This window comes from Papio anubis, unplaced genomic scaffold (assembly GCF_008728515.1).
Source record: "Papio anubis isolate 15944 unplaced genomic scaffold, Panubis1.0 scaffold175, whole genome shotgun sequence".
Classification (NCBI taxonomy): Eukaryota; Metazoa; Chordata; class Mammalia; order Primates; family Cercopithecidae; genus Papio; species Papio anubis.
This window is the reverse complement of record NW_022161746.1, coordinates 108,274-122,855: the sequence shown is the minus strand read 5'-3', so window position 1 is coordinate 122,855 and position 14,582 is coordinate 108,274. Positions and strand designations below refer to the sequence as shown.

Here is a 14,582-nt window from a genome sequence, read left to right as displayed (position 1 = left end):
GCCACAATCCGTGGACGCTCTATTACATTTTAATCGAATCAGTGTTGGTTGATGCTGATTCTGGGCCAGGGTTGAGTTAGGTGCCCTGGCAGAGTTGACAGACACGCAGGCTGCCCCATCTCACACATGACTGTGCAGTGAGAGTTCCTAAATTGCTTGAAACATAGAACGTTATTCCAGAGTAGCCATATTAAAGTGCTCATTATATTCCCAACCTAAGTCCTAGAAACCCTTAACCATAACTCACGTTGGAGCTGAAACGATAGGGAAAACCCACAGTTAGAGGAAACTATGCTGCTACAAATGCGTTTCAGCTTCATACATTGAAACTGTTATTGAATCCCCCTTGTTTCTAGGAGAAAAGTGTATAATTCAGGAAAATAAGTACACATTTCCAATTACCTGGCCCCTCCTACTCACACATATAAATACACACACACACACACACACACACACACACACGGTCTTTCTGTTACCCAAACTCCAGTAGAGCAGTGTGAGAATCAAGGACCAAGGTTTCCCGGTGCAAAGGCAGGTCAGGAGCACTTTCCCCTGCTGGGGTGTTGATGCCTCAGAACAGCCACTCTCCCGGCTATGGCCCCCGGATACAACGACGGGGGTAAGAAAACACAGCACACTCCCCAAGTCTGTCAGATAGAGACACAGGGCAGGCAGCGTGTTTCCCCAACACAGAGTTCCCAGGTTAGAGGATCTTTAATATGGAGGGAATCGTAAAGATGATTCAGTCCAAGCCCCTCATTTACAGATGGGGAAACTGAGGCCCAGGGAAGTGAAAGAATCTGGCCAAGGCCACTTAGCTTTGTGGAGGCATATTAGGGCTGGGATTCCAGATCCACCAATCCCCAGGCTGTGCTCTTGTCCCTCCATCCTGAGACTCAGAAACTAGAATTCCCCTCGGGCTCCTTCCAAGGCCCAGTTCTACTTTTGCAAAACACATTCTCTAAGAGAAGCTTTGTTTCTGGCTAAAATAGCTGTGCTTGCTGAGTTGAGGTCATAGAACTCTTGAGGCAGATATTGCTAAACTTTGCCACCCCATGATACTGCAGATGCTGCGCTTTCTCTGCACCTAGAATCTTCCTTCTCCCAAGCAAAAATCAGCAATTGGCAGCACCACCAACCACCATCACGTGTCTCCCATCCTCACCATGTTTATCTCCGATTGTTGGAAAGGAGCTGCCCCCACTCTGGCCATCTTCTGACCAGAATGTTCTTAAATCTCAAGAAGAGAGAGACTGCTCTTTGTAGGTGTGTGATGGTGATGGAAGAGGAAATACAAACACTTTGTCAAAAGATGTAACACTGGTGCTCCACGGCCCTCTGTCTGTAGATGTCTGAAAAGCCTCCAAACCTCTTTTCTAACCTGGAAACGCCCATTATCTTGCTCAAAGCCATGCGGCTCTTTACGAGGTCCTCAGGCTGCCAGAGTGGGTGGAGCAAGGAGTTGACCATAATGATCCAACTATAGTACAATAATGTATTCCATGTGCAAGGCTGTTCACACCTTGAAAAATGCTTTTGTGTAAATGATCTCAGGTGGCCCTGTGAGGGAGGTAAGAGAAGTGATTCTTATACCCATTTTATGGATAAAAAAACTGAAAATAAATCTGATTATTCTTCAAATGTATCCGGTGGCAGAGGCAAGATCAGAACCCGAGTCTCTTGGATCCAGTATCTTTTCCAACAAACACAGAGCAGTCTTTTGAAAATTTTTTATTGTTCTTGAATAGACAGTATCTACACATGGTTCATAATTCCAAAGATACCAAAAGATGTACAGTGAAAAGCAAGTCCCTTTCCTGCTTCTCCACTTCGTTCCCCAAAGGCAGCTAGAGCTGCAGCCTTCCAGAGCCCATCTAGGCACATCCCAACAATAGATATGTGTATGGAAATACATCTGTATGTGTGCATGTGTATAAACACAAATGAGAGAGCTTTTATTCTCTTAAACATATGTATTTTCCACTTCAGCCCATGTGGAGTTACATTCCAAAGGGATCAATAATGCTTATTTGGGTGGAAGGTGGGCAGTGGATCTTACAGTTAAGTGCACAGGCACTCTGCAGTCAGGCAGATCTAGGACAGACTTAACACTGATCATGTACATGTGACAAAACCTCTCTGGGTTTAGTTTTCTCATCTGACAAATGGACATAACCATTTCTAATACATAAGTGAGACAGTGTCTGTGACATGTTTAGCACATAGCGTGTCCAATAAATGGTGGCTACTTAACTGTATGCCTATGATGTGCCAGATAGTCTCCTGGGTACTGGAGAAAAGAGGTGTCGGCTCTTAAAATGCTTACAACTGAAGATTGGAGAAGGAGATCTAAACAAACAAATTTACTTTATTTATTTTTATATTTATGTTATACTAAATATTTTATATTTTATATATATTACGGCAGAATGGTTGGGAAGTCGTTCACAAAGAGGGTAAGAGCATACATAGACTCTTACCTGCAGGCAAAACATTCTTGGGGTGCAATCTCATCTTGAATGAGTTATTCAACTTGCCGTGAGCATCAGCTTCCTTGTCTGTAAAATAGGCATCATAATATAGAGTTGTGAGGATCAAGTGAAAGAATGCACAGCACTTAAAACAGTGTCCGGCATGTGATAGACATTCAATAAAGGGTGATTTTCAGAATTGTATAGAAGAAATGCCACTGTAGAAACATGTACAAGGCACCAAGGTGGCACATGGAGAGGGCAAGCCTTGCGATGACATGAGAACGGCCATGTAGCAGGCCCTGTAGTTGATGTTTCACACGCATCCTCTCACTGAATGCTCAAACTCCCTCTGCGAACTGTGTTACCCCCTTTTCACAGAAGAGAAAATCAAGGCTCAGAGAACTTCTCCCAAGGCATAGGCAGAAATGGCAATTCCCTTCTCATTCTCCTTTTATCACCTGGCTCTCCAGAGAAGAGTCACTAAAACCAAGACGTCAAGGACCTGGGGCACTTCGTAGGTGACATTCACTCACTTGCTCACACATCCTCAGATGTATGCTGAGCCCTGTTGTGCCCGAGCCTCTATGCTACACCCCGGGCCAGAGCAGAGACGGCAACTCTGGTCCTTGAGGAGCTTCTATCCCCGTGGCTGGACAGACCTCAAAGTCTCACTACACATCTGATCATTCATTCACAGCCATGATAGACAGAAGGGAATGTGCCTGGCTTCGGATCTGATCTGGTTCAAGAAGATGTGAGGTTCCACCTCCATCTGCTCTTGCCTTCCCAACGTCTCAGTTTATGAGGGAGATTGGAGGGTAGAGAGGAAGAGACTATGAGCAGAGGTAGAAGTCGTTGGGCTTGTTATTGCATGGAGGGGAAGAAAGTCTCTCTTCAACCCAGAGATCACAGGGCAGTCCTCTCAGGGGGCCTCCCATTGCCACAGCTGTGATGAGCACTGACCTTGGCCAAGCAACGCCTCTCACACCCACAGACAAGGAGGGTGTGGAACTGACAAGATGCTGAGCGTGTAGCTTCTACTGCTGTCATGGGTGGCACTGTTGAAGATATTCTTTACATCTAATTTACATGGCAGCTTCTAGTCTACCCAGCACTTTTGACATCCACCATTTCATTTTATTTGTTGTACATGATATTTATATACAACATTTATGTACAATTGGGGTGGGTGGGCCAGGAGAGATTGGGAATTACTTCTCACTACTGCTACTCCTCACTGTAGCTCAATTTTCTACCTTCTCAGGTAAACTAGGTAGGTATTATCAGTCCCATTTTACAGATAAGGAAACTGAGGCCGTGAGCATTTAAGTGACTGGCCCGAGGTCACAGAGGTCATTTGCTTCCGAACCAGGGATTTGGTCAGAAGGGTCCTCACGTTGACATGCAGTGATGCCACATGTTGGCCCCTTGTCAGACTCTGCCTAAGTTTCACCCTGTGACAAAGAGCCTCTTAGCTCTCCACATTCTTTACCAGGTAGAATTAGGCTGTGTCCTGAGGAAATAAGGTCCTCATGGCAGGTGTGGACTTCTCTCCTTCCCTATGTTCTAGTGACACTCCCCTATACCCACTTTGGCTCCTGTTACGGACTGAATTGTGTCCCCTGCCTCCGTTCATATGTTTAAGTCCCACCTCCAATGTAACTGCATTTGGAAATAGGCCCAAGGAGATAATTAAGATTAAATGAGGTCATAAGGATGGGGCCCTAATATGACAGGACCAGTGTCCTTATAAGAGAGGGAGGCACCAGAATTCTCTCTCTCTAAGCATGCTCAGAAGAAAGGTCATATGAGGACACAGCCAGAAGGCGCATCTGCAAGCCAGGAAGAGAGGCCTCACCAGGAACCAACCCTGGCACCTTGATATTGGACTCCAGCCTCCAGAACAGTGAGAAAATGAATTTCTGTGGTTAAAGTCACCCAGTCTGTGTCACTTTGTCATGGTAGTCTGAGCAGACGAATAGAGCTACTACGTCCTAAATCTCCACCCTCCACCTTCACCTAAAGGCATTGAGCACAGGTATTTTACCCAAGACTTTCTCTCTGGGGTTCTCCTCAATTAACTGCTTAAATTAATTTCTCTTGCAGTGTTTATTTTCACAAAAACTTTCAAGAGAGATTTCCAAAGAAATAGCTTATGACCCTGAGAAACAGGTTTGGTTTCATCAGTGAACAGCATGAATTATGAAATTGATCATGTTCCCCTGTTTGACATGTTTGCTTGGGAGCTCAGAATTAAATTGACAGTCTAAACTTTTAGAAAGTTTACTTGCCCTTCTGTGAAACACTTTATATACTATCACCACTGCTTTCATCTTAAGTTCCTTCTTGTTTTTTCCCATCAGTTGCTTCTTACATTCATTTATTTCATAAGTTAATGGATGAATAACACATTCTTGTTGTAAATAATGAAAAGAACTCAGAAGTATACAGAACAAAACTTGAAAGTATTCATTTATTACATCATCGTACTCTCTGTATTTGTGTAAGTAGCCTCAAATCCATTTGGAACAATATTAGGAATAATCAAAAATTTTAAAACAAATAAAAGATATCTTTATCTGAAAAACAAATAAATAGATACCTTTGTTTGAAAGCTTACTACCATGCTAGGAATGTTCACGTATGCTTTCTCTTTTGATTGTCACAGCAACTCTATAAAGCAGATTTCATATGCCTGTTTCACAAACTAACGCAATTGAATGAGGTTAAGTTAGTTGTCCAAAGTCATAGTAAGTGGTAAAGTCAGAACAAAACTCAGATCAAGAGTTCAAAGTTTGTGTGTTCAATAGCAAAGTCATGGAATCAACCTAAATGCCCATCAATGGTGGACTGGATGGAGAAAATGTGGTATATATACACTATGAAATACTACACAGCCATAAAAAAGAACGAGATCATGTCCTTTGCAGCAACACGGACAAAGCTGAAGGCCATAAATTCTAAAAGAACCAACGCAGGAACAGAAAACCAAATACTGCGTGTTCTCACTTATAAGTGGGAGCTAAACATTGAGTACACATGGCCATAAAGAAGGAAACAAAAGACACCAGGGCCTGCGTGAGGGTGGAGGGTGGGAAGGGGAAGAGAATTTTTAAAAAAACTATCTATTGGGTACTATGCTTTTTACCAAGGTGATGAAATAATCAGTACAGCAAACCCCGTGACAAGCAATTTCCCTATATAACAAACCTGCACATGTACTCCTGAACCTAAAAGAAAAGTTGAAAAAAAAAGTTTGTGTGTTTGATTTAGTTGTTTGTTGTTACTGTTTTAACTATCTTGATCCTCTACAACAAAGAGTAGGATTAGGAAATTGATGTACAACTGGGTTGTGTGGATGTGCGTGTGTTGCGGGGCAGCTGTTGTGAATTGCTTTTCATCACAGCTATTCCTCTGTCTGGTGCAAGCCGTTGGAATTATTTAGGCAATTCAGCCAAGAGCCAGGTTTTGTTTTCCCTTAAGTGGCAATAGAGACCTGACCCCGGCCAGCCGATCTTGTGTCAACTCCAGGAGAAAACTTGGCCAAGGCCAAGTGTAAGGACCGTAGCCTGTCACCTTCCACCACTGATCAGTGGGCCGCTGCTATCTGCTAGAATACAGGGCGGCCTCTCTCTCTGGTGAAGAGGCAGTAGCCGAGTCTGGACAGCAGATAGTTGGTGGGAAGAAACTTGCCCACCTCCCACCCGCTACTTCTCCCCAACCAGGGCAAGTTCACATTGCTATACAACACGTGTGCACAGGCGCCTTCCGGACCGCTGGCTCCAGTAATTTGTACTGGTGTCCCCCTCCTCGTAGGTCCTGGCCAGAGGACACAACTTTCGACAAAACACTGACCGCTGTCCCAGCTAGCAGGCAAGCCCATTTCTATTTTCATCTGAATTCCCAGCATCTTGGGGAAAGAACTTGGCCCTTCCTATCAAACAGACCCATGACGAGGGAGGAGAGCCTGCAGGCTCCTTCTTTAGCCTTCTTTGACTTGGACTCCGAAGACAAAGGTGAACTTGAGTGCTGCGGAGACACAGCTTCCCTTTATGCTCCCACCAGGCCCCCGGGCCGCCTAGTATCCAGCACTGAGGCCCTATTGTCCCGACGGAGCACCCGGGGCCTGACTGCCCACACTGTGAAAGCGCAGTTCCAGCCCCCTCTCCTCTCCCCCTGAGTCGCTGTGCCTGGAGAAGGGCTTTGGAGTTTCAGGGAATGCACACTGGCCCTTTTCTTCTCGGGGCGCCCGCAGCTTTGATGCTGCGCGCCTGGCAGCCGGGTGCTCCGCTGGTCTTCTTCAGAGAGACCGTGCGAAAGCGCGGACCAGAGGCTCTTCCCGCCGCCAGCCGGGGCTTCTCTAGAGGGGCACAGCCCGCGGCGGCCGCGGACCCGGCGGCCTGCAGCTCCCTCCGCCGCACCGAGGGGGCGCTGCGCCTGCCCGCGGGGAGCCCACGCAGCAGGAGCTCATCCGGGAAACTCATCCCTGGCCCGCCTTTCAGACGGAAAACAGGCAGCCGCGAGCCCGGCAATGCTACCTCTGGGAGCTGATTCTGAGATAATTAGATTGGGATCTGTGAGAGGATATGTCAAAAAAAACTTCTTCAGCCAAATCTTTCTATGAAAAATTGCAATCATGCTAAAAAGTTGGAAGAATGTTACAACAGACACCTATATACCCGCTATCTGGCGTCTGCAATTAGCATTTTGTATGGAAGGATTTAGCAACAGTGGCTATCACTGTCCTATTGTATGTGTGTGTAGGAATCTAAAACCCCCCTCTCCGATTTGTTAAATTATGCCACATTTGCACAATGGTACTATATAGCCGTTTTAAAGTAACATCGTGTATTCAGTGATATGGAGATTTTTTTAAGTTAAAAAAAAAGCAGGTAGAAAACCGTATGCACAATATTATGTTATTTTTGTTTGAAAAAGCAATTATTTATAGGGGAAAAAGCAGCCTGAGGTGGTTTTTGTCTCTAAAATATGAATAAGGATTGTGGCTAAATTAGGATATGGAAGAATTTAGTTTTCATAACTGACTTATGAAGTACTTCTATGCAAAATGAAAAAAAGAAATTTAAAACATGTGATCAACTCAAGAAGCTGACCAGGCTCCCTGGGATTATTTCAGCACTATTTATCATGATAGAAGTCCTGGGCTCTCCCAGCCCACATACAAACACTACTGTGTTGCCCCTTTTGGCCATTTCCAGCTCCACCAGCCCCACACAGGTTCCCAAATTTGCACTAGATCCTCACTTCTCTTACCCCTGCTTTCCTGCAGCAAACCACATTCCTCCTTCTCATCACTTACTCTTAAGCCAGAGAGGTTCCTTAGTCTCTATAAAGACAGAATCCTACCATGCTATTCACTTTTCCCACTAAAAGCAAAAGTCTTGTAAGATAAAATTCCTCTTCTTAAAAAGAAGTCTGGGGCTTAACCCAGAGGCAGACCCTGACGTGTCTCTCTGTGAGAGGCCTGTCCCAGTTAGATTCCCAGGAAAAAGCATTTTTTTTGGTGTGGGTTCTTCAGGAATCTTTAGGACCAGCTGGATGATATTTTCATCACTACACAAGCAATGGCACTTTGGGAGACTACAGTAATAATAGCTCACTTTGTACATGTATTTTCAGTTCACAAAGGAAATCCACAGACTCCCTTACAGTGATTCCCAGAGCATATCCAAAATCATTTGGAGATAGACATAGGGTTGCTAACTTATGTTTTGCCACATAGAGCCATTTAAATACTACCTAGTATACTACCTAGTATCCTAGATACTACCTGGTATACTACCTTGTGTCCTAGATACTACCTGGTATCCTAGATACTACCTGGTATACTACCTAGTATCCTAGATACTACCTAGTATCCATGTTTGCCGTTACTTCATAACAGAAAAGACATTTTACCACACACAGAAAATAGGAAGGACAATCTCAAAACTTTTTTTAAAAAGCAGTATTTAAATATAACTTCACTATAAGGTCCTCCTTTTCCCCCATGTATTTTACGATTATTATCATTTCTATATAAACTGTAGAAAACATTTTTACAGACAATCAGTGGTTTGGGAACAGTGCTCCATTGTTTTTGATACTTAGAGTTACGCACTTGCAGGTGAGGAAGCCAAAGTTTACAGACCATCGGCTGATGGAATGTTTAGAATCAAATTCAAGTCTGTCTGCTCCCAGCGGCTTTTTCTTATTCCAGATTGCTTCTGTCTAACCATGTTGCCAGTGTGATTCTACCAAGAGAAAACCTAACTAAAAAGCAAATGAAAGTCTTGGCTATGCTTGGATCACCAGACTACACCTAGTGGGTCAAATTTTATTTTTGATTGAAAAATCACTGAGCTCATCAGATGGAATTAGCCTTTCAGGAAAGTTCCTCTCTAAGTTCATTATTTACTTAATCAACAAAGTCATTCATATAGGTGGTTTCTAGGGGAGAATTATATGTTAGAATTCTAATATTTCTACTTGTATGTATCTATCCATATACGTCTATTGACTGGTGCCTGAAATTCCTTCATTTTGGTCTCCTTTAGTGATAGGTTTTTAAAAATCACTAAAAATGTAAGAATAAGGCAAAAAGGTAGACAGCATGTCCTTTCAATGTAATACTGAAGCATTGTTTAACAAGCTCAATTTTTTTTTAACTTTTATATTCTGGGGTGCATGTGCGGGCTTGTTATAAGGGTATATTGCATGATGCTAAGGTTTGGGGTGCTAATGATCCCATCACCTAGGTACTGAGCATAGTACCCTATAGGTTTTTTTTTTTTTTTTTTTTTTTTGGCAGAGCTAACTGAGGTTTTATTTTGGGGGGAAAAATGGAATTGGAACTGGAGGCATGGGCAAGGCAGTTCTCCCGGGCAGTAAACTTCCCCACGGGTGGGCTGAGGGCCAGGGCTGAACCTCAGGTGGGCCTCCTGTTCCCTGTGCTCCCCTGCATAACGGCCTCCCTCCCAGGCTCTGAGGCAGCGGCAGGAGGGGTAGGCTGGGCAGGGCTGCTGTGGCCATTCACTTGGGCAGGACATTAGAGGACTCGGACCCCAGCTTCCCATCGCGGGTCTTGATCGTCTTCACAACCACGGCCCTGAGGGAGCTGGTGCAGCTGAAAGAGCTGGAGGCCCGGCCAGAGCCAAAGCTGGAGCCCCAGGCCTTAGCTGAGGTCAAGGCTTGTGACGCACTGGTAGCGGAGCTCAGCGCACCTGCATAGCCACGGGTGGTCTTCCTATGGATACTCGTATTCTGCATCCCAAACTCCAGCCGGCTCTCCTCGCGCTCCAGTAGCTTCCTGTAGGTGGCGATCTCGATGTCCAGGACCAGCTTGCCGTTCATCAGCTCCTGGTACTCAGGCAGCTGCCGCGCCATGTGCCCTGTCGTGCTTGGCCCACTGCTGGGCGGCCTCCAGCTCGGACAGCTTGGCGTTGGCGTCCTTAACCGCCAGCTCCCCGCGCTGCTCAGTATCTGCGATGGCGGACTCCAGGGAAGCCCTCTGCTCTGGCCCTTGAGGCAGGCCCTCAGTCTCAGCCTGGAGCCGGCTGATGTTTCGGTTCATCTCAAAGATCTTCGTCTTTGTGCGACGCCGGTCATCCCAGTGCTTCCCAGCCAGTGTCTGCAGCTCCTCATACTTGATCTGGTACATAATCTCAGCCTCGGCCCGGCTGCAGTTGGCGATCTCCTCGTACTGCGCCTTGACCTCCGCGATGATGCTGTCCATGTCCAGGGAGCCGCTGTTGTCCGTGGACAGCACCACAGATGTATCCAAGATCTGGGACTGTAGCTCTGGGATCTCCTCTTCATACAGCTGCCTGAGGAAGCTGATCTCGTCAGTCAGCCCTTTCAGATGAAACTCCAGCTCTCCCTTGTTCATGTAAGCTTCATCCACAGCCTTCTTGACCAGGACAAATTCATCCTCCATCTCTGTAAGCTTTTTGATCTCATCCTCGTACTTTTTCTTGAAGTCCTCCAGAGCCCCTGCATGTTGCCAAGCTCCGCCTCCAGTTTCAGCTTCTCCTGGCCCAGGGTCTCCAGCAGCCACAGAAGGTTGTTGATGTAGCTCTCCAACACGTTGTCCGAGAACAAGTTGCTCCAAACCGTCTTCTGCTGCTGCAGGAAGCTCCACTTGGTCTCTGGCATCTTGTTCTGCTGCTCCAGGAACCGTACCTTGTCAACGAAGGAGGCAAACATGTTGAGGGTCTTGATCTGCTCTTTCTCCTGGGTGTCCGTGGCTTGCATGTTGGGGTCCAATTCCAGGTTAAGGGGGCTCAGCAGGTTCTGGTTGACTGTGATGGCTGTGATGCCTCCCATACGCTGGCCCCTCATAGCCTCCACACAGACCCATGCTGGTGCCCAGGACATCTCGGAAGCTGCTGCTGCTCACTTGGGAGAAGCTCAACAAGCCTAGTCAATAATTTTTTTTAACTTTTATATTCAAGGGATACATGTGCAGGGTTGTTATAAGGGTATATTGCATGATGCTAAGGTTTGGGGTACTAATGATCCCGTTAGGAGGCCTGGGGCCCAGAGGTGGACACCTTGTAGGACTTCTGGGTCACCCTGATGGACATGGTGGAGGCAGGAGTGGAGGCAGGCAGGCTGAACCAGGCAGAGATTCGAGAACGAACGGAGAAGCTACTTCTAGGACCCATAGTTAGTTTTTCAACCCTTGCCTCACTCCTGGCGTCTCCCCCAATAGTCTCCAGTATCTATTTTTGCCATATTTATGTCCATGAGCACCCAATATTTAGCTACCACTTATAAGTGAGAACATGCAGTATTTGGTTTTCAGTTCCTGCATCAATTCACTTAGAAAAATGACCTCCAACTTCATCCATGTCAATGCAAAGGACACGATTTTGTCTTTTTTGATGGCAGCATAATATTCCATGGTATATTTGTATGACATTTTCTTTATCTAATCCACCATTGATGGACACCTAGATGTAATGTCTTTGCTATGGTGAATGAAGTGCTGCAATGAAGATATGAGTGCATGTGTCTTTTTGGTGGAATGTTTTCTTTTCTTTTGGATACCTACCCAGTAATGAGATTGCTGGATCTAATGGTAGTTCTGTTTAAAGTTCTTTGAGAAATCTCCAAACTGCTTTCCACAGTGGTTGAACTAATTTACATTCCCACCAACAGCGTGTAAGCATTCCCTTTTCTCTGCAGTCTTGCCAATATCTATTGTTTTTTGACTTTTTAATAATAGCCATTCTGACTGGTATGAGTGGTATCTCATTGTGGTTTTGATTTGCATTTCTCTGATGATTAGTGATATTGAGCATCCTTTCATGTTTTTTGGCTGCTTGTATGTCTTCTTTTGAGAAATGTCTGTTAATGTCTTTACTCACTTTTTAATAGAGTTGTATGGATTTTTTTGCTTGTTCAGTTGCTTAAGTTATAGATTCTGCATATTAGACTTTTGTCAGATGCATAGTTTACAAATATTTTCTCCCATTCTGTAGGTTGTCTGTTTACTCTGTTGATAGTTTCTTTTGCTGTGGAAGCTCTTTAATTATGTTCCACTTGTCCATCTTTCTTTTTGTTGCAATTGTTTTTGAGGTCTCAGTTATAAATTCTTTCCCAAGGTTGATGTCCAGAATGGTGTTTCCTAGGATGCTTATAGTTTGAAGTGTTAAATGTAAATCTTTTATCTTGAGTTAATTTGTATATGGTGAAAGGTAGGGGTCTAGTTTCTTTCTTCTGAATATGGCTGACCAGCTATCCCAGCATCGTTTATTGAACAGGGAGTCCTTTCCCCATTGCTTGTTTTCGTCAACTTTGTTAAAAATCAGATGGCTGTAGGCGTGTGGCTTTATTTCTGGGTTCTCTATTCTGTTCCATTGATCTATGTGTGTGTTTTTGTACCTGTACCATGCTGTTTTGGTTACTGTAGTCTTATAGTATAGTTTGAAGTTGGGTAGCTTTGTTCTTTTTGCTTAGGGTTGCTTTGGCTATTTGGGCTCCTTTTTGATTTCATATGAATTTTAGAATAGTTTTTTCTAATTCTGGGAAAAATGATGGTGGTACTTTGATAGGAATAGCATTGAATCTATAGATTGTGTTGGGCAGTTTGGCTATTACAATGATATTGATTCTTAATTTAGCCTTTTGTGGTCATGCTCCTCAAAATTTTTCCAGCCACTGCCTATTGCCCAATTTTGAAACCACTTCACATTTTATATTTGTTATAGTAGTACTTCACTTGTGGTGCCAAATCTGTATTAGTTTTCAATTGCTGCCATAACAAATTACCACCGATTTAGCTTAAAAAACACACATTTATTATCTAGCTACTGTAAGGATTGGGGTAGTTGTTTGACACAGGTCTCTCCAATCACCTGCTTAAATCAAAGTACTGGCAGGGCTACATTTCTTTCTGGAGACTTTAGAGAAGAATCTGGTTTCTTGCTTACTCAGACTTTCAGCAGAATTAAATTCTTTACAGCTCTATGTCTGAGATCCCTGTTTCTTTGTTGGCTGTCAGCTGAGGACCCTGTCTTCATGGCCCCTTCCGTGGCTCATGATCCCTTCTTCTATCTCCAAAGTCAGTAACAGTAGGGTGAGTCCTTCTCATGCTTCAAATTTTTCCTCCGTTTTTTTATGTCTCAAATCTCCTAGCTCTTACCACAATGAGGAAATGTTCTCTGCATTGAAAGACTTGTGTGTTTAGATTGGGCCCACACAGATAATTCCCCCATCTCAAGGTCTGTAATCTTAATCACATCTGCAAAGTTTCTTTTGTCATGTTCCTGGGATTAGGGTGTGGACATCTTTGGGAGTGTTTAGTCTGTTTACCATACTGTCAACATCCAGAGTTGAACCCAGGTTGATCTGACTGCTTTTGGACTTTTCCCACCTGACTCCATAGTCTCCTCTCATAACTGTGCTTGTGTCTCATGCCTGGAGGCCCTGTTCTTCTTATGATCCTGTTCTTGCCATTGTATTTTTGTCAGGTAGCAATGTGTTGGGCCGTAAGTAATAACTAACAGCTAACAGCTCCTTGAGTTGCTTGAACTATTGAGGTTCATTTTTCTCACATAAGAAATCTAGAGGTGATTGCTGGTCTTGGTTCAGGGATTCAGTGATGTCAAAGCATTGGCTTCATCATTTGGTTGGTCTTTCCCTCATGGTCGCAGGAGGAACCACAGTTGTATGTGTGGCTACCACAACTCCAGTTATCATATCCACATTCAAGACAAGAAGACATGGGGTGAAGAGAGTGGGCTCCAGTTTTGTGTGCCCCTTTAATTAGGAAGCAGATGTTTTCCCAGAAGTTCCCATCATATTTTCACTTGCATCTCATAGATCAGAACTGTATCAAATGCCCCTATTCCCTGCAGTTGCAAGGAAGCCTTCTCCTGGTGGAAGTGGGCAAAGGAAAAGAAAGTTGGAAAAGGATTGGATTAGCCAATTCATAGTGTCAGAGTTCCAACCTATCAGGACTCTATCTTTGCCTTTTTCTCTTGCCAGACACAGTTAGAGTGGAAATCCTGCTCCTAAATCAGACACCTGATGATTGTACTGGGACTGCATTAACACCCACTCACTCCTTATAAAATATTCCTGGCCCCAATTAACTACTTGGCCTGCCATCTGACATGGCCTGGATGCACTTTCTGTTGCTTCTTGCTGCTGGCCCCTGGAAGCACCTGACCACCTTTCAGAGGCAAGGCCTAGAGACTCCATCAGTCCCCTGGCTATGCAGAGGTAAGCTTCTATTCTGACAGTGCCTGTTTTCACTTGGGTCATTTATAAGCATCGTGTGTGTGTGTGTGTGTGTGTGTATGTGTGTGTGCATGTATGAAAAAGGGGGAAATTGGACCACATTGGCCAAGAACATTTTAATCCTATGCTAGGTTTAAATTTAATAAAGTAGAAGGTTTTCTAAAAATATTACCATGGCAGATAATATCTATTTTTATCTTCTTCCCCCCAGTAACAGAACTGTGATTTTTGTGCAGCAACCATGCACTCAGACAAAAGACTTTTTCATTCTCAGATGAAGAAGACTTTATCTTCTTTTATAGCTAGGTACAGCATGTGATTAAGTTCTGGCTAATGTAATATAAATTAAAACATTGTGTA

At 44.3% G+C, this 14,582-nt stretch overlaps 1 pseudogene; it reads right to left on the bottom strand.

Moving 5' to 3' along the window:
- Positions 1 to 9,280: 9,280 nt before the first annotated feature.
- LOC116272726 lies at positions 9,281 to 11,127 on the bottom strand (annotated as a pseudogene).
- Between the last annotated feature and the right edge of the window lie 3,455 nt (positions 11,128 to 14,582).